Source organism: Protomyctophum bolini (genome assembly GCF_963924005.1).
Source record: "Protomyctophum bolini genome assembly, chromosome: 1".
Lineage (NCBI taxonomy): Eukaryota > Metazoa > Chordata > Actinopteri > Myctophiformes > Myctophidae > Protomyctophum > Protomyctophum bolini.
In genome coordinates this window covers 52,688,931-52,715,505 of record NC_137862.1, presented here as the reverse complement: position 1 = coordinate 52,715,505, position 26,575 = coordinate 52,688,931, and positions in this window count along the sequence as shown.

The window sequence follows — 26,575 nt, the reverse complement described above, 5'->3', positions numbered from 1 at the left end:
TAAGGGCCAAAGAATTCCCTTATAGTACGGTATCTACCGTATGTCAGTCTGCCTACTATCATGTATTATAAACCTTACTAAATGTACAATATTCCCTATAGTTATCTTTACTTTTACCCAGGTTTTTCAGGCACAATTTTTTCAGGACCCCAAATTTTTGTATACTGTGCATCTTATATGCATACAGACAAACAGAAGCTACAGAATACTAAATACTCTACACTCCTCCCTGTTTTTGGAAGGCGACAGCCATGCAAAAACAAAAACAAAGCAAGAAAAATCGAAAATCAAAAACAAAGCAAGAAAAAACGAAACAACACGACCCACCACCCTAGGGTCAAAAACAAACAACACAATATAATCCCAAACAACAATGGAACGAAAAAATCAGACATGCATTATAGCACAACGGAATACTACCGCAACCTAAAAACATTAAAAAAACACCGTCCAGAAAAAACCGTCTTCGCCGGAAGGCCGGCACACTTACCTATGTTTTCTCAGAGAAGAGATAGAGGTAGAATAGATAGGATAGACATGTTCCTATATGGACTACGTGTCATGAGAAAATTGTATGTCGTGCATATATCAGTTAGAGGAACAGGGAGCCCGTGGAGCGGGCTGTGTCAACATTTCTGGGTCTCCCTCTTACAAACCCACCTCATAACTGTACCTACTGCCTGAAAGTCCATCATAGACCAAATCCCAGTCCTATACTGATTAACTACAAAACCTTACAAAATGGTTAAACAAAACAAACAAACAAACACCAAACAATGACCAAACAAGTTGAAATGTAAAACCACAGCAGTCTTATGACCTCCCCACACTACAGACCTGCAAGTGTTGTGAGCTGCATACTGTAGTGCAGCTGTGGAGACATGATCTATATTGTATATGCACCCTTATTCCAAAGTGTCCGGAGTTCTACCCGGAAGTGCCCATTACTGGGTGTATAAGTCTGTCAAATAAACACCTTGCTCTAGTAGCGCTATTGACATGCTGAGCGAGTGTATGTGACACACTCTGCCGTATTTCTCCATCCACCAGACCAATCTCATTTAGGCACTAACTAGCTATCTGGAAGCTCCTTGTCACTGTAATGACAACTCTGCCAATCACGGTATTCACATCCTGACATCCAGTCTGGTTCCAGCGGCCCCGCCCCGGGACGCAAAGGAAACAAGGGGATGAGACGATCCGCTGCGGCGGCCCCCACCTGCGCGACACAACGCATGCGCTGCAACTCACGAACTGCCTCTTGTTCCTGTGCCCTGATGGCCTCACGGTGGGCACTGACAAGACGCACAATATGTTGTATATATTCGACGCTCGTGACGTCACCAACATTCCTAACGGCTCGCATATGCTGTTGTACCGGTAACGGTAAACCTTGTTCCGTCCTGTCCCAAATAATCATATTTTCCAGAACACCCAGATCACCTTGTTCTGACGGTACTGACCCCGTGACAGCCAACCAACAATCACGAATTCTTCCTACATATTTTACTGGATCTTCGTCTCCCTTTAGCATGTCTGATGACATACTGTCGTATAAAAACATCAAGTCATATCCACTCATGGGTGTCTGTGTCATCTGATTTCGCTGTCCACCGGCCTGAGCCTCTTGGTCCAACTCTTGCTGCACTGTTTGTGTCCCTTTGTCAGCAGCCATTATTAACAACAAACACTGAAATACTATTCTATGTCTCAGAAGCCGTTATTCACAAGAAATGAGACGTTCACTGATGTCAAATCACCAAGTTCTTTCTTTCAGTCTGCTGAGGGGCAATATAGCTTTAACCCTTTAGTTTTCCCAGGGGCCAACTCGTCCCTCTCAGCACAATTAACTACCAGCTGATCTGTGACCAATGGTCCTTGTGCACTATAAGTTCTAGGAAGCGCGCGTCTCTGCCTTCGCTTCGACACCCTCCCACAAAACTCACAGTCACCCCTAAGCCAGTATTTGTTCTCATCTACTCGTGATCACTTAAGACATCAGACTCCACAGTTACATCACTCATGTATTCAGTTCTTATTGATCATTCCAACTAGGCCTCTCTCTGTTAGCAGCACCTTTTATCCGTGCATTGAATTAGTTCCTCTGTTTCTCTCCACAATCACATATCCTGTACAATTGGCTTACTATGTGTCACTTATGCTTTTCTTCCATCATCATATTCATCTATTTTAATTATCACACACTTAGAACAAAGGGCCTCTCCCAGCAACACCTTACATGGCATGATAACCTCTCACCAATGCAAAATTCCAAAAGGGAGAATTTGTGAAGTTCATTCCGTCAACCATACATTCATCATTTTTTCAAAACATTCATCTCCCCAGAGTTCACTCTCATCAGTCCGTCCCACCTAGGTCGTTTCTTAATACCTATGGGTCAATCAAACTTCTAGAATGTGTGCTGTGGTGTACTGTTGTCATATATCTCATTCATCAACCATTCACTGTCAAACCACACAACTACTTATAATACGTTTTCAATCAAAACAACACACATACCATGTGACTCATATCATTTGGAAAATATTCCCCATGGCTAGACTGCCTTCCCAATCAAATATTCTCACTTAAGCTCCTCCCTGTTTTCAGGCGTTCGTGGCTAGGCGAGACGCCGTCCCCATTCCAGCCACCAAAATAAGAAAATGTTCAAGGTCAGCGCTGTGGCATAACCTTGCTTTGCCTATTATATTTTCAATGATATGACTCATGCATGCACACATTCAAACACTTGGCTCACAATTACTACTAGACTAGGTTGTTCAAACTACAAAGGTCATGGCAGGTCTTTTACACACTGCTGCAGCCCGGGTCATCTGCCGTCTGCGTCTGCAGCGTGTCTCTGCGTCTCCTCTCTGCCTCAGAGTTATTCAGCAGTCACAGTCAGGGGAGATTTGGGTTCTGTGTCATTCATCACTGGATACTCCGCGTGTCGTGCATGGGCACAAGAACACAAACATTTATGCCATTAGTAACAGTTCTCCAATTATCACACACATGTGATTTATACCACTCACACAAACTAGATTCAAAATACTACCACAGTAGTAATTGCTGTCTCTCTTTTTTTTTTTACTGAGAGGGGCCTCCCTTGGCCCACTCAAATGACCCAATGACACATAGTGAATAATGACATGAAGCAACGTATTGCATACAACATATTGAAGACCTTTTGCACGGACAGATTGTACCCAAACAAGGGCCTTTAGTTGCATAATAGTTATATTATAATTTTAAATACTTTAAACATCATACGTCTACAGTACCATTTTATAGTTCCCTTATCTAATCTAGTTCATGCACCGTTTCATTTATTAACCTCCTATTAATTAGTCTGTTCATCTAGTTTATTTATAATTCATCAACCTCCTACAGAGAGGTTACTTATTGCAATCAAAGGGTTATAACGAGCCATAACGCTGACACAGCAGTCACTGTGTTCCCATCCACACATTATTTACTCATATTACACCATTCAACAATGTCCCCCATTATCCCACATCTGGTTAGTGGTCCCATATGGTCACTCTGTGACCTGGTTGTGTGCTCCTCCCTGCACACACGCACGGAGACTCATACTTTTGTCTCACCCTAAACGCTGTTTTGTCTCATAATTCAATTACTCATGCGTCTTACTAACAAGACAACTCTGTAGGGTTAAACATTCCAATATCAACCTATTGCCTACTTATTCTTTATTATCTCAGTGTAATCATTTCAATGAGAGAGGCAGTCTCATACCTTCTTAATTTTGCTTAAACCCCCAAATCAAAAACCCACATTTCTTTAAATCTCTGAGTTTTGGAACACCAGAAAAACACCACATATAAAGCTATTGACTTTGTCAAATTAAGTGAGCATCCCCGCCATAATATCTATATTTATTCATGTTATGAAAAAGTCAGTCCACCCTTTAAACCATCACTGATCAAAAATGAGGTTTGTAATGCTACTCTTTTCACCAAAGGCTACTTTTAATCCCACGCTCAGTTAGAATAACTGAGTGAAGTAATAGATTCAACTATTTTGACTACCATTTTCACCTCTGATTAATTTAGCCCACATCTTAAATCGCCTTTAAACATTAAATTTTATCGGCATTCACTGATCAGTGACAGGTTAAAAGTCAGCAAACCATTCAAAACTTGCTTTCAAACGTCTCTAAATAGGTTGTCACTGTATTAAACAGCATAACATGTGTGCATCATTATCAGTCATGAATGCATAAAAAAAACCACAGCGTACTGTGCATTGCATGCCCTGCACCTCTCTTCATGGGTGCAAGCGTCTGTGTTACAATTGACGTAGTACGGTACCGCGCGACCACCAGCCAACAGGCACAAAATGGCGGATCCTGGCGGATCTTTCGGAACAGAATGGAGGATCGTGATCACGTGATCGTTTGTAAGCCAACCAAGATCGTTAGCGTGAACGTGATGACGTGATGACGTAGTTTGTTGATATCCCGTTATAGTGTGTACTGTGTAGTCGCCAATATTAGCACACAGCCACAAACTTTTAATTTATATCGCCCGAGCTGCCAATATGCATTGTTCACGGAATTTAGACAACGCGAATCACACGCAACGTGGCACCAATAAAGGACTCATTGCCGTCCGCTCAAAAAGACAGCAGTCAATCGCCACAATTTAGCTTCCAACTATAGTATTGTAGTCGGCTCTTTTTCAAGTTTTCCAATCATATTAATTTGACTACCAGACCGCAGCGCGCAATCGATAGTATGCAAATAATGTAACACCACCAGTGTTGAAATAACAATGACCCTTATAACACAGACAGCCACCAGTTTTGTATCGAGCACTTATTAAACAGGCTCGCAATTAATTAAACAACCACACGATCATTATAGCATATTACACATTTTTAGTGCTTTCTATAATAACCGTAAATGTATTTCTCTTACCTAAGTTTAGGTATTTTTCCAATTTATTTCTTAATCCATTAATTCCAGTCCTTCATTTAGCCTATTTCCGAATTATTAAACTCCTAATAACTAGTCCCAAAATCCAATTAATCCATACCAGTCCCCCCTTAGAACATGAAATAACATGTTCTAAACACAAGAAATCCCAGCGGCCAATCTCATCTCCCGTAGAAACTTTTACTCTTTTTACCCCGCTCCTCAAAAAAAAAAAAATCACACACGAGCAGCCAATAGGACGCTGAGCACCCCCCTCCCCCCAGCCCCGTCCCCCTTCCAAGGGCGAACAAAGCAGGGGGGGAAGAAAGATCTCAAGGCAAAAACAGCCCCAGGAGCGTGTGCGCCTGCATAGCCCCCACCTTTTTCTATCCTCTCTCCCTCACTTGGAAGGAGCACTCCCGGTCGCCTAACACAGCCACATACATTGTTTTAATAAAGCTACCATTATTTAATCCTGCCCACATCACAAAACGAACACCACATGCGCATACAAATACCCCATGCGGTTTCAATCCCAGAACCAGCGACTGCATTAAAGACAGGCACCACATATTCAGTCAATTATTTAATTCAGTCAATTCTTCAATTCAGTCAATTCTTTAAGTCAATTCTTTAATCGCGAGTCCGCAGACAGTCACCACACCCTCTCACGGGACAACAAATCAAGGCGTTTACAGTTATGGCCAATAACCGTTTACCTATGACAGGGGTGTACAGTCCCTGACATTTATCTGATAAAACCTTGCTCCTCCATCAGCGTGGAGGGTTCATACCCTTGTCTCTACATCATTTCTTTTCATTCCATGTTTCAGGCAGGCCAAATTATAGCTAACTAATAGAGACAACACACATCGTCACAGACAATGAACCATATCACATGGACTTCTCTTCTCTAGATCCACATGAAAACCGTCACTTTCGACAAAGCAAAGATCAATCAGCACAGTATGTTTGTGCGAGTGCGCGCACAAACAAAGTAAAATAAATTCTGCCTGCTATCTATAGCACAGTACTTAGTCAACCCAATTTCGTCTGCTATCTACTAGCACAGTACTTAGTCAACCCAATTTCGTCTGCTATCTACTAGCACAGTACTTAGTCAACCCAATTTCGTCTGCTATCTACTAGCACAGTACTTAGTCAACCCAATTTCGTCTGCTATCTACTAGCACAGTACTTAGTCAACCCAATTTCGTCTGCTATCTACTAGCACAGGAATACCCCGCAATCTCCAAGATGAATGCTCAAGCAAGTGACAAACAAAAACAAAAATATCCAAAAATGAAACCTCCATAAAAAAAATACTGAACACAATACTACTCCTTGCAGGCCCAACCCATCCGACGGGCCCTGTCCCATCCAGTAAGTGGATTTGTTGGGTCTGTTGCGATGTCCCCCATAACAACAGAACGACCGGACGGGTGAGTGTGGATTAATGTAAAAAATTCACACTCACCTGTCACAAAAGTCGTCGTTGGGGGAAATTCGCATACCACGTTGGACGCCATTAATGTAGGATAATTGATGAGATGGGACACTGTCCGTCGGACTGGATGAAGACCCGTGGTTCAAGGTTTTAACATAGTATATTTATTGTAGCACAAGTTACATGGGGATTGGGGGACAGGGGAGAATACATGACATGATCACTCAGGTTTCCACTACAGCATTCTCCTACATTCTCCTAAAAAGCACTGCCCCAAAATCCTTCTGTGTGCGGTCTATATGATCCAGGATTTTGGCTTCTATCCAATGAGATTGTCCGGCTGGACACTGCCCTAATCTTTAGACTGTCTCCGGAATTGGAGAGCCTATCACACCGTTGCACGCAAGAGAGGTCTCAAGTTAGGGGCCTCTCACAAACGTGTCTTGGACATCTTCAACACGTGTCTAGTGTGCGTGTGCATAGGCAAGTACCTTACGTATGGCGTGCACATATGTGTGTGCGTTCGAGTCCCCAACACACTTATTTACTCTGAACCATCTGGTATGAATTATTCTGTTATTGAGCTCTCCTATTACTGACCATCCTATTATGGTCAAGCTGGCTTTCTGTTATGGTATGGTTTCTTCTAGGAATCAGCCTATGCTGTGTGTGTGTGTGTGTGTCTTCATCTTAAACCTCATCTTAACGACACACAATAATTGTCCAATACATGTATGTTTGTCTGTGTGTGTTCTACAAATTACACTACAGACGCATTTACATTTAGACCTGACACTAGATTCTACAAAATGTCTTCTAAATCCTGAAAGTAAAAAACAATGTTTCTGTGTCAGTGGTGCTCAACAATTTCATGTCAAGGAGCCCCATAATTATCTGTAATTGGCCGCCGACCCCCATCTGAAAATATGTAGTTCCAGGGACCTCCCAGAAGCAAAGATTTGAATTAAAAACGTCCGCTCTGAAAGAATATTCAAAGAAAATTCAAAAATAGCAGCTATTTTTCAATAGCTAAAGTATAGCAATAATGCTTAAAACACCAAAAGCTGTCCACATGCACCTTTCCGAGTTTCCTTAGGCAGTATAGAGTATAGTGTAAGTAAGTGTAAAGTGAAGAGTGTGGATTATTATTGGAACATTTTTGGCCATGCTGTGCAAACTGTGAAAATGTGTTTAAGAGAATATGAAATATCTGCTTTAACATGTATAGCAGCGTGAACACAGACACGGACCGAACACCCTGGCCTGTACCCTTCATGCGTTATTCATTTTAACGGCAGACTGTTGTACAAATTAACCCATTCTGATATGAGATCAGATTCACACGAGGTTTCCACTGGACACACACTGGTCTGATTAACCCATTCTGACCTGAGATCAGATTCTTCGATTTTTCAAAAATAGCAGACCTATACAAGCTCGTAGCGCGCGCTACGAGCTTGTAGATCTGCTATTTTTCAATAGCTAAAGCATAAACATGATGCTAACACCAAAATGGGTTCCCGTTCAGAATGGGTTAAGATGTAAGAGCGGTCCTACTGACCTATACCATATATGAGGGTGGATTTGCTTTTTTTTCTCCATTGGAATGGAGCATTTATTATTTATTATTTAGTATTATTATTTTTTGATGAATGACAACAAACTGCTCTAAAGCATTGGCATAATCCGCCCTCATATAATCCAGATCGGTGTGACTGCGTCTGCGACCCTAATATAAAGAATCATGATTGTATTAATTGAAACAAGTATGTATAGAAACTCCTATAGGGTACAGGACCAAAACAGACCGAACATCTTCTCTCTCCAGGGATCTGTAGACGCAAGTGCTAATGTACAGGCTTGCATGGGGAATAATGAACTCTTCCCAATTAGGATAACTAAATCCCCTGAGAACAGCTGTGGAGGAAGGATAAGTAAATCAGTGTGAGCAGACAGACAGACCGACCGACCGACCGACACACAGACAGCTGGATAATGAGAGGCTAATGTTAAACAAGAGTTGTTGATTGAGTTCAACAGTATTCTAACAACTTAAACCCTACTACTGTACTGTATCATTGATCTGAACGTTTTTCCTTTTCTATACAATTACACACACAGCTACACCTGAAAGCCACCTATATAGTGTATTGAGTATACACGGCAATACAAATGAGTGCAAAGCATCGTTTCAGAGTAGACGATAACAAAACCTTCAGAGTTTAATTAACAGAGGACTTTTTTACCGTGTATACAAATGCCAAGGCAGCATCTTTGAGTCACAAGTGCTGTATACAGGCTTATCTGTCTTGGCATTACATCGTAGTTTGAAGATAGAGTAAGTGCATGCCATGGCATTTACAGTATGCAGCACAGATGACCAGTGTGAGCCTTCTGCTTCTTGAATCCAGTGAGATGAACCATCTTCATACTGATCAAATATTCCATTAGATTGACATCCAGGGGACTTTTTTTGTTGTTGCGATTTTTTTGCTTTTTAGAAATGTGACCGTATATATAGGGCAGGCTAAAAATCAAACATCACAATATTTTTGACCAAATACTTCAACATTGATATTGAGGTTAGATATGAAATGCTATTTGAAAGTTTTGAAACGATAACCCAAATCCACAGTCATCGACATCAATCATTTTATCTTCCAGCCCAGCGGAACTCTTGAATAGTTTTCATATAGTTTTAGTCACATTTTAGTCACATGTTTCAACTAGATATCAGAGATTTTAGTCGACTAAATCTACAGTTGATTTAGTCGAACAACGCGTTTTGGCGGGCCTTGATGCCATCGTAATGACTGTTTCTTTCACTTGCTGAAAATAGTTGATCTACAAGTTACAGCTTGCAGCTCGGTTATTCTCAGCATGCAACTAATTGGAAAATTACTTACACTGGATCTTTTGTCCACTAGTCTCTTCCTAACATTTTGATCTAGTTTTTATTTGTTGACGAAATTGTCTGTATATTAAAGTCTCAGTTTTAGTCATCAAAGCTCATTTAGTTTCCATTGAGTTTTCTTCAGTGGAAAAAGGTAGTCGACGATCATTATTTTGTCTTAGTTTTAGTCGACGAAAACAACACTGGAGGACAGAGAGGAAGAAGGACAAACAACAACGCCCTCAGACGGACTCAACCCGGCTGCACCGTAAGCATACGGCTGTGTATACTACCCGCTCATCCACCGACGGAAGTATGCGCGCCCCTCTCCACTTCCAGAGACACAACGAAACAATGACGGATTGTGGATTATGAACGGCGCCACTCTCCAATCTGATTCTTCTATGATTCCCTTCAAACTAAATCTATGACCTGATTACATCATCAATCACTTAATCCCACGAGTGCCGGATCAAAGGACAATCAAAGGGTCTGCTGGCTAGCCTGGTGAGTGGAGACACAACTGCACACATCCAGGGTTACTGGATGAACAATATGCCATATCATAGCAACCAGTAAGACGCGTTAACGCGGGAAGCGAACGCAGCTGTTGTGGCAGTCTGACACACACACACACACACACACACACACACACACACACACACACACACACACACACAGACCTTTTTTCATTTTTATTTTGCGTGCATGTTCATTTTGTGTGTGTGATACAGCTGCGCCCCCTGGTGGCGGGCGGGTGGTGTAACAGCGGGACAGACACAGACACACAGACAGACATGATCTGCAGGGTCTCATAGTTAGTGCTCATTGCGTTCGCAATCACTGCGTTCGCAACAACACTATGTACATGCTGGGTAGAAATAGGGTAGGATTTAGAAGGATATAAAGAACCCCCCCCCGCTATTCATTTCAGTGGAAGTTGCTCAGTGGCGTTTTGAAGCACCCGGAAGACTTCCGGGAAGTATAATTTTAACTCAATGGTTCGAGCGAGCGGAAGTTTAGCCTAGCCTTTAGCCCCGGACCTCCGGGCTTACGCACGTGACATCATGAACGTCCGTCCTCTTCCATTAAAGTGCTGCAATTCCACATTCCGCCAGTAGACCAGTGGCATCTTCAACGTTAGGATAGCCTTACTGGGGTCTTGGATTTACCTCAAGCATCGTATGTAGCCTATACGCTATTTACCTTATGCAGACTGCGGCCATCTTGCCAACTTACAAAAATAATCACCTGCAAGGAATTAAATTCTAAAGTAGCCCATAGCTTAACCTGACTCCGCCAGATGGTGGCGGTATTAAGTTCACAAGGCCAGGTTAATGATGAATGCTATAGTGAAAAGAAATACAGTACAAATACAGGCGCTTCTCGTCTCGCCTACATCCCGCCTCTAGCTACCCCTGATTGGTCCCACCATGTGGCGGGAGACGCATGATTCTATTCTACGTCCGAGCATAGACGTGGTAACGCCCGCCTGTCTCTGATTGGCCTATACCGACACTGCCGGTCCGGCCTTAGCAGACTTTCCTCTGAGGTGGATAGCCATGGTGGGTAGTCTGACACGAGGTAACTCGATGGTGGGAAATAACACAAGTACGACATAATACAAGAGAATGGCCAGTGGCGTAAGCGTGGATCTATTCTACGTCCGAGCATAGACATGGTAACGCCCCGCCTGCCTCTGATTGGCCTACTGACACAATATAGCTTTCATGTAATTAATTATACGCGTCGTCTATATTATGCAATATGTGACAGTATATAATACACATGCAAATTAAACTTCAGTCATCAGTATTACAAAGAGCAGGCTAAAAGCAGAGACTCAACTATAATTCTGTTGATTCATTGATTCCCGCCACTTGATTCACATTTCTTCAAACGTGGGGAGAGTGGCGCGACCGGGGCTTTAGCTTATTACAGCATGCTTATGAAATCTAATATGGACCGGGCTCCATTTCTCATAAATGCAGTACCAGAAATTAGCCACGGCACACCATGACTCCATTTGGTAAATTCATTCAAGGAGGGAGCAGGAAGTCAATACCTGACTGTGGCTGGCAGACACAGCCGCACGCACGCACGCAGAGGGTAAAGGATCAGAGACAGCATGGTGCAACTTGTGGGCAAAATGACACAGATTTTAAATATTAAACTCTAACACTGTAAAGCCTGAGGTGTTTAGTGTATAGGTCCTGTCAGTATCCTGATAACTCTTTTTTTCAAAATTTCAAAAAACATGGGCTATAACCCATCGTTTTTTTCATTTTTTTTCAAATCCTCAAAAATGATTAAAAACGGCGTGCTATAGTATGCCGTACGATATGGGCTATAGCCCATGGTCCAAAATGATGAGAAACGAGGATAACTCTAATTGTCGTAGTGGTTAAGATGTTGGCTTTCCACGTGGGAGACCAGGGTTCGATTCCCGGCTGTTACACTATCATACAAAAGAAGACCTCAACAGCGCTAAGAAACATCTGATTAATATGATGCTGTGTTATTTAAACTTTACTAACTGAAGGCTAACGAACAAAAGATCACTTCAAAATTACCAGGAGACTTTGCCTGAGAGTGTCTGACTGATGGTGCAGTGGTCTAATCATCAGGCTTTCAGTACAGACGTTCCATGTTCAAGGCCTGTTCCTCCTACAGCTCAATGCTGCAGTAATTTGAACTTTTCAAGGCTTGAATAAAAAAGAAAAACTCAAAAGCACCAGGAGACATCTGCTGAATGCCCAAAGGTGCCTTGGCGTAGTGGTGTGGAGAGCTTGACCCGTTGCCTCTGCTACAGACAGTTGGCCGGTTCAAGTCCCGTGTCATGACATCAAGGTGCTGGAGGACCATCGGGAGACGGTGCTCTCTCCCCCTGTTTCCTGAGATGTAACGGTTGGGGCTTATGTCTGAAAGAACCCTGTCCAGCTAACTTTTTACCATGAAAATGTCCAATTTAACATACTCTTACCTCTCAGTGTGCCCTTTTCCAGCGCGCTTGGTCGAGTTCCATCTTCGTCCTTTTTTTGTTCCAAGTGTTTCAACAATGTTGCAACTTCCGGGCCACCGATTGGCCGGTGCCCGGATCGTGCAGGCTACCATTGGCTGGTTCCAACTGGGGTTCCAACCCAGGAGCCAATGGGGGCATGGTCCCGCCCCTACCTCTCAGTAATTCCAAAACAGCACGGCGGCGGCCATCTTGTTACAGTGTGCGGTGGATGGAGGTATTCATAATTTTAATAAATCGTACAAGGTGTTTGGAAAATATTTAAAGGCAGCAGGGCTTTCTCCAGGGGCCAATAAGGGAACGATTTTAATTTGGAACATTTCTGTCCATTTTTGGCTTAGTTATGGACATGTAGTATCTGTTAGCATGTTAGCTAGCTGCTGGATGATGATGATGATGATGGGTTCTTAATATTATGTGTGAATATTTCATATTTTTTTATTAAATCGTACAAGGCGTTTGGAAAACATTTAAAGGCAGCAGGGCTTTCTCCAGGGGCCAATAAGGAATCGACTTTAATTTGGAACATTTTTGGTTCATTTTGGCATAGACATGGACATTGCAGCATATGTTAGCATTAGCTGCAATGGGTTCTTCTCATTATTGCGAACGCAGCGATTGCGAATCCAGTGAGCACTTACTATGAGACCTAGCAGATCATGTCTGTCTGTCTGTCTGTCTGTCTGTCTGTGTGTGTCTGTCCCGCTATCCAAATTTGGAGTGTGTTGCATCAGCAATCACTCAGCTCCATATATGGCCACAAAAGGGGCCAGGTCCACTCAGCTCCATATATGGGCACAAAATGTGAAAATTATGTAATATGAGCCAGATTGTAGATTGGCTATTTTAGTATTTTTCTTGTTTTATTTATTTAACTGTCTAGGCCTATTCACATGCAATGAACTCAAGTGTCACAAAGCAAAGCAACACGAAAAGCGATGGTAATAGTACTATTAGCCAGCTTCTGCTGACCTATATGGGGTGCGAGGCCCTGCATTGCTCAATAACCTGCTTTGATGACACTTTTGTCCTTTTGTATGTTTAAATCAAATGTCAAATTATAGTTCAAAGACACCAAGAAGATAGTCTGTGATTACAATATCAATTTAAAATGTATTACCCATTTCTTGTTTCCTGTTTTCCACTTCATGATAAATGCTTTTATGTGATGTATTCCCATGCTTTTGTTCTTGCTTAATGTAAGTCGCTCTGGATTAAGAGCGTCTGCTAAATGCCTAAATTGTAAAATTGTAAATTGTCCCCTTGCGCGCAGGGTCCGGCCCATTCCTCTCTGTTATGTCATATGACGAGCATTTAACTTTTAATATCACAATTATTGTAGCTAATCTTTAACTGAATCTGGAAGTATTCCTTTATTAAATTATTCTTCATAGTCTGGAATTGTAACTGATTAATTTTCTTTTGTGACTTTCGCCTTTATTTTATATGGAGGGACAGTCAGTGGTGTAAACTTTATTTATATAGCACATTTCATACATAAAATGCAACTCTGTCACATTCTGTCTCTCCCTCAGTCTCCACACTGGCCTCCCATATCCCATTCCAGCACACCCAGTTCCATTTACACACCTGTCAACTACCTCATCAGCCCAGCAGTGAACACTTCTCCAATCAACCTGCTCACTATAAAACTGGACTCAGTACAAACACTCATTGTCAGTTCATAACCTGTGTCACAGATGTCCTGCCTGTTCATGTGTTGACTTTGATGTCATTCTGATTCATGCCTGATTCCTACCTGCATTCCCCTGTGTAAGATATCTCGTAATTCTTTATTAAATACTTTATTATTATACTCTAGTTTGTTGTGACTTTGCTCCTGGGTTCAACTCTGTCTGCATCCTTGACAACTAAAGTACTTCACATATTAAACTTTATTTATATAGCACATGTCATACATAAAATGCAACTCAAAGTACTTCACATGAAAATAAAATAAAAAATAACAAGCAGCGGAATGCCATAAACAAAAAGTAGGTCAATCTACAATTAGCAAATAAAAATAGCAATTCAAAACTAAAACATTAAAAATGGTAAGGAAATTTGTATTGGATAATACATTTTAAATTGATATTATTAGATATTCAACTTTATTGACATTTATAATTAAATTGGTGTCTTTACACTGTAGAATCCATTGTTGTTTGTTTCTGTTGCTTAACTCTGTTGCTTTAACTACATATAAGTGTCTATTTGTTTGTCTCTAAATGTTTTGATGAATTGAACATTGCCCTTTGTTCAATTCATGCCATACTATAGCACGCCGTTTTTCATCATTTTTGAGGATTTGAAGAAAATTCAAAATTTCAAAAAACATGGGTTATAGCCCATCGTTTTTTTAATTTTTGAAAAAAATGTTATCCTCATTTTTCATCATTTTTGAACATGGGCTATAGCCCCTACCGTACGGCATACTATAGCACGCCGTTTTTCATCATTTTTGAGGATTTGAAGAAAATTCAAAATTTCAAAAAACATGGGTTATAGCCCATCGTTTTTTTAATTTTTGAAAAAAATGTTATCCTCATTTTTCATCATTTTTGAACATGGGCTATAGCCCCTACCGTACGGCATACTATAGCACGCCGTTTTTCATCATTTTTGAGGATTTGAAGAAAATTCAAAATTTCAAAAAACATGGGTTATAGCCCATCGTTTTTTTAATTTTTGAAAAAAATGTTATCCTCATTTTTCATCATTTTTGAACATGGGCTATAGCCCCTACCGTACGGCATACTATAGCACGCCGTTTTTCATCATTTTTGAGGATTTGAAGAAAATTCAAAATTTCAAAAAACATGGGTTATAGCCCATCGTTTTTAGAATTTTTGAAAAAAATGTTATCCTCATTTTTCATCATTTTTGAACATGGGCTATAGCCCCTACCGTACGGCATACTATAGCACGCCGTTTTTCATCATTTTTGAGGATTTGAAGAAAATTCAAAATTTCAAAAAACATGGGTTATAGCCCATCGTTTTTTGAATTTTTGAAAAAAATGTTATCCTCATTTTTCATCATTTTTGAACATGGGCTATAGCCCCTACCGTACGGCATACTATAGCACGCCGTTTTTCATCATTTTTGAGGATTTGAAGAAAATTCAAAATTTCAAAAAACATGGGTTATAGCCCATCGTTTTTAGAATTTTTGAAAAAAATGTTATCCTCATTTTTCATCATTTTTGAACATGGGCTATAGCCCCTACCGTACGGCATACTATAGCACGCCGTTTTTCATCATTTTTGAGGATTTGAAGAAAATTCAAAATTTCAAAAAACATGGGTTATAGCCCATCGTTTTTTGAATTTTTGAAAAAAATGTTATCCTCATTTTTCATCATTTTTGAACATGGGCTATAGCCCCTACCGTACGGCATACTATAGCACGCCGTTTTTCATCATTTTTGAGGATTTGAAGAAAATTCAAAATTTCAAAAAACATGGGTTATAGCCCATCGTTTTTTGAATTTTTGAAAAAAATGTTATCCTCATTTTTCATCATTTTTGAACATGGGCTATAGCCCCTACCGTACGGCATACTATAGCACGCCGTTTTTCATCATTTTTGAGGATTTGAAGAAAATTCAAAATTTCAAAAAACATGGGTTGTAGCCCATCGTTTTTTGAATTTTTGAAAAAACATTATCCTCATTTTTCATCATTTTTGAACATGGGCTATAGCCCCTACCGTACGGCATACTATAGCACGCCGTTTTTCATCATTTTTGAGGATTTGAAGAAAATTCAAAATTTCAAAAAACATGGGTTATAGCCCATCGTTTTTTGAATTTTTGAAAAAAATGTTATCCTCATTTTTCATCATTTTTGAACATGGGCTATAGCCCCTACCGTACGGCATACTATAGCACGCCGTTTTTCATCATTTTTGAGGATTTGAAGAAAATTCAAAATTTCAAAAAACATGGGTTATAGCCCATCGTTTTTTGAATTTTTGAAAAAAATGTTATCCTCATTTTTCATCATTTTTGAACATGGGCTATAGCCCCTACCGTACGGCATACTACAGCACGCCGTTTTTCATCATTTTTGAGGATTTGAAGAAATTTCAAAATTTCAAAAAAACATGGGTTATAGCCCATTGTTTTTTGAATTTTTGAAAAAAATGTTATCCTCATTTTTCATCATTTTTGAACATGGGCTATAGCCCATACCGTACGGCATACTATAGCACGCCGTTTTTCATCATTTTTGAGGATTTGAAGAAAATTCAAATTTTCAAAAAACATGGGTTATAGCCCATCGTTTTTTGAATTTTTGAAAAAAATGTTATCCTCATTTTTCATCATTTTTGAACATGGGCTATAGCCCCTACCGTACGGCATACTATAGCACGCCGTTTTTCATCATTTTTGAGGATTTGAAGAAAATTCAAAATTTCAAAAAACATGGGTTATAGCCCATCGTTTTTTGAATTTTTGAAAAAAATGTTATCCTCATTTTTCATCATTTTTGAACATGGGCTATAGCCCCTACCGTACGGCATACTATAGCACGCCGTTTTTCATCATTTTTGAGGATTTGAAGAAAATTAAAAATTTCAAAAAACATGGGTTATAGCCCATCGTTTTTTGAATTTTTGAAAAAAATGTTATCCTCATTTTTCATCATTTTTGAACATGGGCTATAGCCCCTACCGTACGGCATACTACAGCACGCCGTTTTTCATCATTTTTGAGGATTTGAAGAAATTTCAAAATTTCAAAAAAACATGGGTTATAGCCCATTGTTTTTTGAATTTTTGAAAAAAATGTTATCCTCATTTTTCATCATTTTTGAACATGGGCTATAGCCCCTACCGTACGGCATACTATAGCACGCCGTTTTTCATCATTTTTGAGGATTTGAAGAAAATTCAAATTTTCAAAAAACATGGGTTATAGCCCATCGTTTTTTGAATTTTTGAAAAAAATGTTATCCTCATTTTTCATCATTTTTGAACATGGGCTATAGCCCCTACCGTACGGCATACTATAGCACGCCGTTTTTCATCATTTTTGAGGATTTGAAGAAAATTCAAAATTTCAAAAAACATGGGTTATAGCCCATCGTTTTTTTAATTTTTGAAAAAAATGTTATCCTCATTTTTCATCATTTTTGAACATGGGCTATAGCCCCTACCGTACGGCATACTACAGCACGCCGTTTTTCATCATTTTTGAGGATTTGAAGAAATTTCAAAATTTCAAAAAACATGGGTTATAGCCCATCGTTTTTAGAATTTTTGAAAAAAATGTTATCCTCATTTTTCATCATTTTTGAACATGGGCTATAGCCCCTACCGTACGGCATACTATAGCACGCCGTTTTTCATCATTTTTGAGGATTTGAAGAAAATTCAAAATTTCAAAAAACATGGGTTATAGCCCATCGTTTTTTGAATTTTTGAAAAAAATGTTATCCTCATTTTTCATCATTTTTGAACATGGGCTATAGCCCCTACCGTACGGCATACTATAGCACGCCGTTTTTCATCATTTTTGAGGATTTGAAGAAAATTCAAAATTTCAAAAAACATGGGTTATAGCCCATCGTTTTTAGAATTTTTGAAAAAAATGTTATCCTCATTTTTCATCATTTTTGAACATGGGCTATAGCCCCTACCGTACGGCATACTATAGCACGCCGTTTTTCATCATTTTTGAGGATTTGAAGAAAATTCAAAATTTCAAAAAACATGGGTTATAGCCCATCGTTTTTTGAATTTTTGAAAAAAATGTTATCCTCATTTTTCATCATTTTTGAACATGGGCTATAGCCCCTACCGTACGGCATACTATAGCACGCCGTTTTTCATCATTTTTGAGGATTTGAAGAAAATTCAAAATTTCAAAAAACATGGGTTATAGCCCATCGTTTTTTGAATTTTTGAAAAAAATGTTATCCTCATTTTTCATCATTTTTGAACATGGGCTATAGCCCCTACCGTACGGCATACTATAGCACGCCGTTTTTCATCATTTTTGAGGATTTGAAGAAAATTCAAAATTTCAAAAAACATGGGTTGTAGCCCATCGTTTTTTGAATTTTTGAAAAAACATTATCCTCATTTTTCATCATTTTTGAACATGGGCTATAGCCCCTACCGTACGGCATACTATAGCACGCCGTTTTTCATCATTTTTGAGGATTTGAAGAAAATTCAAAATTTCAAAAAACATGGGTTATAGCCCATCGTTTTTTGAATTTTTGAAAAAAATGTTATCCTCATTTTTCATCATTTTTGAACATGGGCTATAGCCCCTACCGTACGGCATACTATAGCACGCCGTTTTTCATCATTTTTGAGGATTTGAAGAAAATTCAAAATTTCAAAAAACATGGGTTATAGCCCATCGTTTTTTGAATTTTTGAAAAAAATGTTATCCTCATTTTTCATCATTTTTGAACATGGGCTATAGCCCCTACCGTACGGCATACTACAGCACGCCGTTTTTCATCATTTTTGAGGATTTGAAGAAATTTCAAAATTTCAAAAAAACATGGGTTATAGCCCATTGTTTTTTGAATTTTTGAAAAAAATGTTATCCTCATTTTTCATCATTTTTGAACATGGGCTATAGCCCATACCGTACGGCATACTATAGCACGCCGTTTTTCATCATTTTTGAGGATTTGAAGAAAATTCAAATTTTCAAAAAACATGGGTTATAGCCCATCGTTTTTTGAATTTTTGAAAAAAATGTTATCCTCATTTTTCATCATTTTTGAACATGGGCTATAGCCCCTACCGTACGGCATACTATAGCACGCCGTTTTTCATCATTTTTGAGGATTTGAAGAAAATTCAAAATTTCAAAAAACATGGGTTATAGCCCATCGTTTTTTGAATTTTTGAAAAAAATGTTATCCTCATTTTTCATCATTTTTGAACATGGGCTATAGCCCCTACCGTACGGCATACTATAGCACGCCGTTTTTCATCATTTTTGAGGATTTGAAGAAAATTCAAAATTTCAAAAAACATGGGTTATAGCCCATCGTTTTTTGAATTTTTGAAAAAAATGTTATCCTCATTTTTCATCATTTTTGAACATGGGCTATAGCCCCTACCGTACGGCATACTACAGCACGCCGTTTTTCATCATTTTTGAGGATTTGAAGAAATTTCAAAATTTCAAAAAAACATGGGTTATAGCCCATTGTTTTTTGAATTTTTGAAAAAAATGTTATCCTCATTTTTCATCATTTTTGAACATGGGCTATAGCCCCTACCGTACGGCATACTATAGCACGCCGTTTTTCATCATTTTTGAGGATTTGAAGAAAATTCAAATTTTCAAAAAACATGGGTTATAGCCCATCGTTTTTTGAATTTTTGAAAAAAATGTTATCCTCATTTTTCATCATTTTTGAACATGGGCTATAGCCCCTACCGTACGGCATACTATAGCACGCCGTTTTTCATCATTTTTGAGGATTTGAAGAAAATTCAAAATTTCAAAAAACATGGGTTATAGCCCATCGTTTTTTGAATTTTTGAAAAAAATGTTATCCTCATTTTTCATCATTTTTGAACATGGGCTATAGCCCCTACCGTACGGCATACTACAGCACGCCGTTTTTCATCATTTTTGAGGATTTGAAGAAATTTCAAAATTTCAAAAAACATGGGTTATAGCCCATTGTTTTTTGAATTTTTGAAAAAAATGTTATCCTCATTTTTCAACATTTTTGAACATGGGCTATAGCCCCTACCGTACGGCATACTATAGCACGCCGTTTTTCATCATTTTTGAGGATTTGAAGAAAATTCAAAATTTCAAAAAACATGGGTTATAGCCCATCATTTTTTGAATTTTTGAAAAAAATGTTATCCTCATTTTTCATCATTTTTGAACATGGGCTATAGCCCCTATCGTACGGCATACTATAGCACGCCGTTTTTCATCATTTTTGAGGATTTGAAGAAAATTCAAAATTTCAAAAAACATGGGTTATAGCCCATCGTTTTTTGAATTTTTGAAAAAAATGTTATCCTCATTTTTCATCATTTTTGAACATGGGCTATAGCCCCTACCGTACGGCATACTACAGCACGCCGTTTTTCATCATTTTTGAGGATTTGAAGAAATTTCAAAATTTCAAAAAACATGGGTTATAGCCCATTGTTTTTTGATTTTTTGAAAAAAATGTTATCCTCATTTTTCATCATTTTTGAACATGGGCTATAGCCCCTACCATACGGCATACTATAGCACGCCGTTTTTCATCATTTTTGAGGATTTGAAGAAAATTCAAAATTTCAAAAAACATGGGTTATAGCCCATCGTTTTTTGAATTTTTGAAAAAAATGTTATCCTCATTTTTCATCATTTTTGAACATGGGCTATAGCCCCTACCGTACGGCATACTATAGCACGCCGTTTTTCATCATTTTTGAGGATTTGAAGAAAATTCAAAATTTCAAAAAACATGGGTTATAGCCCATCGTTTTTTGAATTTTTGAAAAAAAAGTTATCCTCATTTTTCATCATTTTTGAACATGGGCTATAGCCCCTACCGTACGGCATACTATAGCACGCCGTTTTTCATCATTTTTGAGGATTTGAAGAAAATTCAAAATTTCAAAAAACATGGGTTATAGCCCATCGTTTTTTGAATTTTTGAAAAAAATGTTATCCTCATTTTTTATCATTTTTGAACATGGGCTATAGCCCCTACCGTACGGCATACTATAGCACGCCGTTTTTCATCATTTTTGAGGATTTGAAGAAAATTCAAAATTTCAAAAAACATGGGTTATAGCCCATCGTTTTTTGAATTTTTGAGAAAAAAATTATCCTCATTTTTCATCATTTTTGAACATGGGCTATAGCTCCTACCGTACGGCATACTATAGCACGCCGTTTTTCATCATTTTTGAGGATTTGAAGAAAATTCAAAATTTCAAAAAACATGGGTTATAGCCCATCGTTTTTTGAATTTTTGAAAAAAAATTATCCTCATTTTTCATCATTTTTGAACATGGGCTATAGCTCCTACCGTACGGCATACTATAGCACGCCATTTTTCATCATTTTTGAGGATTTGAAGAAAATTCAAAATTTCAAAAAACATGGGTTATAGCCCATCGTTTTTTGAATTTTTGAAAAAAAATGTTATCCTCATTTTTCATCATTTTTGAACATGGGCTATAGCCCCTACCGTACGGCATACTATAGCATGCCGTTTTTCATCATTTTTGAGGATTTGAAGAAAATTCAAAATTTCAAAAAACATGGGTTATAGCCCATCGTTTTTTGAATTTTTGAAAAAAATGTTATCCTCATTTTTCATCATTTTTGAACATGGGCTATAGCCCCTACCGTACGGCATACTATAGCACGCCGTTTTTCATCATTTTTGAGGATTTGAAGAAAATTCAAAATTTCAAAAAACATGGGTTATAGCCCATCGTTTTTTGAATTTTTGAAAAAAATGTTATCCTCATTTTTCATCATTTTTGAACATGGGCTATAGCCCCTACCGTACGGCATACTACAGCACGCCGTTTTTCATCATTTTTGAGGATTTGAAGAAATTTCAAAATTTCAAAAAACATGGGTTATAGCCCATTGTTTTTTTAATTTTTGAAAAAAATGTTATCCTCATTTTTCATCATTTTTGAACATGGGCTATAGCCCCTACCGTACGGCATACTATAGCACGCCGTTTTTCATCATTTTTGAGGATTTGAAGAAAATTCAAAATTTCAAAAAACATGGGTTATAGCCCATCGTTTTTTGAATTTTTGAAAAAAATGTTATCCTCATTTTTCATCATTTTTGAACATGGGCTATAGCCCCTACCGTACGGCATACTATAGCACGCCGTTTTTCATCATTTTTGAGGATTTGAAGAAAATTCAAAATTTCAAAAAACATGGGTTATAGCCCATCGTTTTTTGAATTTTTGAAAAAAATGTTATCCTCATTTTTCATCATTTTTGAACATGGGCTATAGCTCCTACCGTACGGCATACTATAGCACGCCGTTTTTCATCATTTTTGAGGATTTGAAGAAAATTCAAAATTTCAAAAAACATGGGTTATAGCCCATCGTTTTTTGAATTTTTGAAAAAAAAGTTATCCTCATTTTTCATCATTTTTGAACATGGGCTATAGCCCCTACCGTATGGCATACTATAGCACGCCGTTTTTCATCATTTTTGAGGATTTGAAGAAAATTCAAAATTTCAAAAAACATGGGTTATAGGCCATCGTTTTTTGAATTTTTGAAAAAAATGTTATTCTCATTTTTTATCATTTTTGAACATGGGCTATAGCCCCTACCGTACGGCATACTATAGCACGCCGTTTTTCATCATTTTTGAGGATTTGAAGAAAATTCAAAATTTCAAAAAACATGGGTTATAGCCCATCGTTTTTTGAATTTTTGAAAAAAAAATTATCCTCATTTTTCATCATTTTTGAACATGGGCTATAGCTCCTACCGTACGGCATACTATAGCACGCCGTTTTTCATCATTTTTGAGGATTTGAAGAAAATTCAAAATTTCAATAAAAACATGGGTTATAGCCCATCGTTTTTTGAATTTTTGAAAAAAAAATTATCCTCATTTTTCATCATTTTTGAACATGGGCTATAGCTCCTACCGTACGGCATACTATAGCACGCCGTTTTTCATCATTTTTGAGGATTTGAAGAAAATTCAAAATTTCAAAAAACATGGGTTATAGCCCATCGTTTTTTGAATTTTTGAAAAAAATGTTATCCTCATTTTTCATCATTTTTGAACATGTGCTATAGCCCCTACCGTACGGCATACTACAGCACGCCGTTTTTCATCATTTTTGAGGATTTGAAGAAAATTCAAAATTTCAAAAAACATGGGTTATAGCCCATCGTTTTTTGAATTTTTGAAAAAAATGTCATCCTCATTTTTCATCATTTTTGAACATGGGCTATAGCCCCTACCGTACGGCATACTATAGCACGCCGTTTTTCATCATTTTTGAGGATTTGAAGAAAATTAAAAATTTCAAAAAACATGGGTTATAGCCCATCGTTTTTTGAATTTTTGAAAAAAATGTTATCCTCATTTTTCATCATTTTTGAACATGGGCTATAGCCCCTACCGTACGGCATACTACAGCACGCCGTTTTTCATCATTTTTGAGGATTTGAAGAAATTTCAAAATTTCAAAAAACATGGGTTATAGCCCATTGTTTTTTGAATTTTTGAAAAAAATGTTATCCTCATTTTTCATCATTTTTGAACATGGGCTATAGCCCCTACCGTACGGCATACTATAGCACGCCGTTTTTCATCATTTTTGAGGATTTGAAGAAAATTCAAAATTTCAAAAAACATGGGTTATAGCCCATCGTTTTTTGAATTTTTGAAAAAAAAATTATCCTCATTTTTCATCATTTTTGAACATGGGCTATAGCTCCTACCGTACGGCATACTATAGCACGCCGTTTTTCATCATTTTTGAGGATTTGAAGAAAATTCAAAATTTCAAAAAACATGGGTTATAGCCCATCGTTTTTTGAATTTTTGAAAAAAAATGTTATCCTCATTTTTCATCATTTTTGAACATGGGCTATAGCCCCTACCGTACGGCATACTATAGCACGCCGTTTTTCATCATTTTTGAGGATTTGAAGAAAATTCAAAATTTCAAAAAACATGGGTTATAGCCCATCGTTTTTTGAATTTTTGAAAAAAATGTTATCCTCATTTTTCATCATTTTTGAACATGGGCTATAGCCCCTACCGTACGGCATACTATAGCACGCCGTTTTTCATCATTTTTGAGGATTTGAAGAAAATTCAAAATTTCAAAAAACATGGGTTATAGCCCATCGTTTTTTGAATTTTTGAAAAAAAAATTATCCTCATTTTTCATCATTTTTGAACATGGGCTATAGCTCCTACCGTACGGCATACTATAGCACGCCGTTTTTCATCATTTTTGAGGATTTGAAGAAAATTCAAAATTTCAACCATCGTTTTTTGAATTTTTGAAAAAAAAGTTATCCTCATTTTTCATCATTTTTGAACATGGGCTATAGCCCCTACTGTACGGCATACTATAGCACGCCGTTTTTCATCATTTTTGAGGATTTGAAGAAAATTCAAAATTTCAAAAAACATGGGTTATAGCCCATCGTTTTTTGAATTTTTGAAAAAAATGTTATTCTCATTTTTTATCATTTTTGAACATGGGCTATAGCCCCTACCGTACGGCATACTATAGCACGCCGTTTTTCATCATTTTTGAGGATTTGAAGAAAATTCAAAATTTCAAAAAACATGGGTTATAGCCCATCGTTTTTAGAATTTTTGAAAAAAATGTTATCCTCATTTTTCATCATTTTTTGAACATGGGCTATAGCCCCTACCGTACGGCATACTACAGCACGCCGTTTTTCATCATTTTTGAGGATTTGAAGAAAATTCAAAATTTCAAAAAACATGGGTTATAGCCCATCGTTTTTTGAATTTTTGAAAAAAAATGTTATCCTCATTTTTCATCATTTTTGAACATGGGCTATAGCCCCTACCGTACGGCATACTATAGCACGCCGTTTTTCATCATTTTTGAGGATTTGAAGAAAATTCAAAATTTCAAAAAACATGGGTTATTGCCCATCGTTTTTTGAATTTTTGAAAAAAATGTTATCCTCATTTTTCATCATTTTTGAACATGGGCTATAGCCCCTACCGTACGGCATACTATAGCACGCCGTTTTTCATCATTTTTGAGGATTTGAAGAAAATTCAAAATTTCAAAAAACATGGGTTATTGCCCATCGTTTTTTGAATTTTTGAAAAAAATGTTATCCTCATTTTTCATCATTTTTGAACATGGGCTATAGCCCCTACCGTACGGCATACTATAGCACGCCGTTTTTCATCATTTTTGAGGATTTGAAGAAAATTCAAAATTTCAAAAAACATGGGTTATAGCCCATCGTTTTTTGAATTTTTGAAAAAAATGTTATCCTCATTTTTCATCATTTTTGAACATGGGCTATAGCCCCTACCGTACGGCATACTATAGCACGCCGTTTTTCATCATTTTTGAGGATTTGAAGAAAATTCAAAATTTCAAAAAACATGGGTTATAGCCCATCGTTTTTTGAATTTTTGAAAAAAAATGTTATCCTCATTTTTCATCATTTTTGAACATGGGCTATAGCTCCTACCGTACGGCATACTATAGCACGCCGTTTTTCATCATTTTTGAGGATTTGAAGAAAATTCAAAATTTCAAAAAACATGGGTTATAGCCCATCGTTTTTTAGAATTTTTGAAAAAAATGTTATCCTCATTTTTCATCATTTTTGAACATGGGCTATAGCCCCTACCGTACGGCATACTATAGCACGCCGTTTTTCATCATTTTTGAGGATTTGAAGAAAATTCAAAATTTCAAAAAACATGGGTTATAGCCCATCGTTTTTTGAATTTTTGAAAAAAATGTTATCCTCATTTTTCATCATTTTTGAACATGGGCTATAGCCCCTACCGTACGGCATACTACAGCACGCCGTTTTTCATCATTTTTGAGGATTTGAAGAAATTTCAAAATTTCAAAAAACATGGGTTATAGCCCATTGTTTTTTGAATTTTTGAAAAAAATGTTATCCTCATTTTTCATCATTTTTGAACATGGGCTATAGCCCCTACCGTACGGCATACTATAGCACGCCGTTTTTCATCATTTTTGAGGATTTGAAGAAAATTCAAAATTTCAAAAAACATGGGTTATAGCCCATCGTTTTTTGAATTTTTGAAAAAAAAATTATCCTCATTTTTCATCATTTTTGAACATGGGCTATAGCTCCTACCGTACGGCATACTATAGCACGCCGTTTTTCATCATTTTTGAGGATTTGAAGAAAATTCAAAATTTCAAAAAACATGGGTTATAGCCCATCGTTTTTTGAATTTTTGAAAAAAAATGTTATCCTCATTTTTCATCATTTTTGAACATGGGCTATAGCCCCTACCGTACGGCATACTATAGCACGCCGTTTTTCATCATTTTTGAGGATTTGAAGAAAATTCAAAATTTCAAAAAACATGGGTTATAGCCCATCGTTTTTTGAATTTTTGAAAAAAATGTTATCCTCATTTTTCATCATTTTTGAACATGGGCTATAGCCCCTACCGTACGGCATACTATAGCACGCCGTTTTTCATCATTTTTGAGGATTTGAAGAAAATTCAAAATTTCAAAAAACATGGGTTATAGCCCATCGTTTTTTGAATTTTTGA